At 43.6% G+C, this 4019-nt stretch overlaps 1 protein-coding gene across 1 annotated transcript in view; it reads left to right on the top strand.

Annotated features, from left to right (window-relative positions):
- RBM6 (RNA binding motif protein 6) overlaps nucleotides 1-4019 on the top strand; it is a 138736-nt gene that overhangs the window by 131996 nt on the left and 2721 nt on the right. The gene's annotated exons all lie outside the window — the stretch shown is intronic.

Raw genomic sequence — 4019 nt, 5'->3', positions numbered from 1 at the left:
GCAAAAAACTTTAAAAAAAAAAAAAAAAAAAAAAAAGGAATGTCACATTCTTGGGCTTTTTCTCTAGGGAACCTCCATTCTCACACTTAGGTGCTATATAAATGGTTGGCTGCTGATGGAGATAGATGATCTGTAGCTTCCTGTACTTGTTTTAAATCAGCTAGTCGCCAAGTTGTAAGCCCAGAGTTATATAGAATTTGTTAATAACCCACTGCATACAGGTATTGTGCTAAGTACAAGAAATACTCAGATGAACAAGACATATATTATCCTTGAGTGAACACAGAATAGATAAGACTTAGGTGATGGTGTGTCTCATAGGGCCGACACAGAAATCAGTGGGAAAGGGAAGGGCATTTCAGGGAACTTCATACAACAGGGATACAAGAGCTTATGAGGTGCTTGAGGAGTTGCAGATAGTTTGATGGTCCTGAACACTGCGAGTACATTGTTGAGTGACCTTAGATAAGCCTGGGCCAAAAGATACAGGCCAGTTCATGAAGTTCAAACACCTTGAACACCATGCTAAGTCTTTATCTTAAAGGCAGTGGAAGGTCATAGAATAATTTTAAGCAGGGTATTGACCTAGCTTTGCATTTTGGAGAGATTACTAATTATGTAGAAGATGAGTTTATAGGGAGACTAATGCATTATGCAAATTCTGTAGTAATTCAAGTGAGGGATCATGATTGCCTGAGTGAAAGTCATGAGTCTAGAAAGTGGCTTATAATCCCAACAAAGGGATGCTGAGAAAGGAGGAGGATCTCTTGAGCCCAGGAGTTGGAGGCCAGCTTGGGCAACATACGGAGAAGGGAGACCCCACTTCTATTAGAAAAAAAAAAAGAAAAGGAGTGTGGATTACAGATAGGTGTCAGATCCACCAATCTTTGTAATCACCTAGGAAAAGGAAAAAGTCACTGATGAGGTCTCTGGTGTCTGTTGGATACCTAGGAGAAGAAGGGACAGTAAAAGGCCTTGAAAAGGGAAATTTGGGTACATGAGCAGTGGGTGCATGAGCAGAAGGAGAGGTGTAGTCCTTTATAATGAGAGAAGTGAGCATGTCTGTATGTTGGTAAGCAAAAGAACCAGTTGTCAGAGGAGGTTATACCTGTGGGGAAAGGGAGATGATTGATAGAGCAAGGCCCCTGAGGAGGCTGGATGGGATCTGAGTTTATGTGATCACAACCCACAATAAGAGATGGATTTTTGTATCATGGCCCAATGAGAGAGAGAGACAGACAGACAGACAGACAGACAGACAGACAGAGACAGTCTTACTGGGTTATTCTCTGCAATTTGAAATACAGTGGACTAGGATAAGGTGAACGAGTCAACCATGAGGAGGAAAGATACCTTGGCCTTGAGTCATCTGGGGATGAGGCTTAGGTAGAGTACAGAAAGAGGCTGTTCTCCATTCTCAGCACCCTTCATGCCATAATCTCCTGGCTCTTCTCCTTCACAGTCCCTTTTTCTGCTCCTCTTCCTTTTTTGCGTATATCCAGTTGTTCTTTAAGACTGTTCTTTCGGCCGGGCGCGGTGGCTCATGCCTGTAATCCCAGCACTTTGGGAGGCCGAGGTGGGTGGATCATGAGGTCAAGAGATCGAGACCATCCTGGTCAACACGGTGAAACCCCGTCTCTACTAAAAATACAAAAAATTAGTTAGCGGGGCATGGTGGCGTGTGCCTGTAATCCCAGCTACTCAGGAGGCTGAGGCAGGAGAATTGCCTGAACCCAGGAGGCGGAGGTTGCAGTGAGCCGAGATCGCGCCATTGCACTCCAGCCTGGGTAACGAGAGCGAAACTCTGTCCCAAAAAAAAAAAAAAAAAAAAAAAGACAAGAATCTTCTTTCAATGCTTCTTTAGCCTTGCTGCTCTACCTCTTCACCTGGGCTTTCTAAGGTACCCATGGCCTCAACCACCACCACAGTAAGAAAACCTCCTGTATTATTATTTCAGAGTAGCAGCATCATAGCATCACTGTCTACATGGTCTGAACCCATCTTCTTCCTTTATCCCATGTCCAATTAGTGTCCAAATCCCCAATCTAATCTTGCTCCATGTCTTTGTTTTATGATACCATAGCAGAGTACCACAGACTGGGTAATTTATAATGAACAGAAATTTATTTTAACTCATGCTTCTAGAGGTTAAGAGGTCCAAGACTGAGGAGCTGCATCTGGCTAGGGCCTTCTTGCTGTGTCATCCCATGCTGGAAAGTGAAAGAACAAGAGAGCTTGGGCAAAAGGAGAGGTTGGGAGAAGGCTACCAGACTCCTCCTTTTATCAGGAACCCACTCCTACAATAACAGCATTAATCTATTTGTGAGGGCAGAGCCCTTATGACCTAATAACTTCCTAAAGTTTCACCTCTCAACACTCTTGCATTGGGGATTGTTTCTTTTTTTGGTGGGGGGAGACAGAATTTTGCTTTTGTTGCCCAGGCTGGAGTGCAATGGTGCAATCTCGACTCACTGCAACCTCAACCTCCTGGGTTCAAGCAGTTCTCATGCCTCAGCCTCCTGAGTAGCTGAGGCATGTACTGCCACGCCAGACTAATTTTGTATTTTTAGTAGAGATGGGGTTTCTCCATGTTGGTCATGCTGGTCTTGAACTCCTGACCTCAGGTGATCTGCCCGCCTCGGCCTCCCAAAGTGCTGGGATTCCAGGTGTGAGCCACCGTGTCCAGCCCGGGAGTTACATTTCTAACACATGAACTTTGAGGGACACATTTATCTATCTATCTATCTATCTATCTATCTATCTATCTGTCTATGTATCTATCTATCTATCTATCCCATCTATCCAAGTTGGCCACTCCTGGATAGAGACACATTTAAACCACAGCATTTCCCATTCTAGTCCACCTCCACACTGGACTCCTACTCCCAGTCTTCGTTTCCACTGTTCTTCAGTCCATTCTCTACCCTGGCACCAAAATGACCTTTATAAAGAGAAATCTACTTTTATAACTTGTCTTTTTACAAACCATGTACCTTGCCTCTGAGGAGGCCTTAGCCCCAAAGTTTGCCTGAAGATTGAGGTTTGGATACATGATTTAGCTTAATGTTCAAGGTGTTTACAGTCCGACCCTATGCAGCCTTTTTAAATTCCTTTGGGGTTTTTTTGTTTTGTTTTTTTTTTTTGTTTTTTTTTTGAGACAAAGTCTTATTCTGTCACCTAGGCTGAAGTGCATTGGTGCTGTCCTGGCTCACTGCAACCTCGATACCTCCCAGGTTCAAGCGATTCTCCTTCCTCAGCCTCCCAATTAGCTGGGGCTACAAGCATGTGTCAACTAATGTTTGTATTTTTAGTAGAGACGGGGTTTCGCCATGTTGGTCAGGCTGGTCTTGAACTCCTGATCTCGGGATCTGCCCACCTTCCAAAGTGTTGGAATTACAGGCATGAGCCACTGTACCTGGCCACCAAGTAGCCTTACCTTTGTCAGCTTCTCCTACTCCTCTCTTGGACAAATTGTCTTTCGTGTCTCCTTGCTTGTGTCCTCCTTTTCTTTCACTTTCTATTTCACAGACTCCTCATTTCGAGATCCAATTCAGATGTATCTTCCTGTTGAAATTCTAGTAATTTTCAGTGATGCCCCTTCAGAGTTTATGTTCCTTCTACTGTATGTCTATAGCAGACATCCACTGTTGCTACATTCATGGTTGAGCTCTCTTCAGTGTTATTTAAGCATCTCTTGACATAGCTTTTGAGACTTTTCTTATGAACAGGGCCAAATCTTGGTAGTCTGTGTACCCTACAACAAAGCATAGATATCAGGCACTCAGAGTTATTATTTAATATGCTTACTTAATAAGAGGCAGATCTAAATCAAGAGGACAAAGATTTTATATTAGGCTCATAAGCAGATCACCTTGAAAGTGATGGTGTTAGGCCAGGCAAAATGGCTTATGCCTGTAATCTCAGCACTTTGGGAGGCAAAGGCAGGTGGATCACTTGAGGTCAGGAGTTTGAGACCAGCCTGGCCAAAATGGCAAAACCCCATCTCTACTTTAAAAAAA

This window comes from Cebus imitator, unplaced genomic scaffold, assembly GCF_001604975.1.
Source record: "Cebus imitator isolate Cc_AM_T3 unplaced genomic scaffold, Cebus_imitator-1.0 Scaffold0, whole genome shotgun sequence".
Lineage (NCBI taxonomy): Eukaryota > Metazoa > Chordata > Mammalia > Primates > Cebidae > Cebus > Cebus imitator.
Note: the sequence above shows the minus strand (reverse complement) of the source record. Positions and strands in the feature narration are given on the sequence as shown.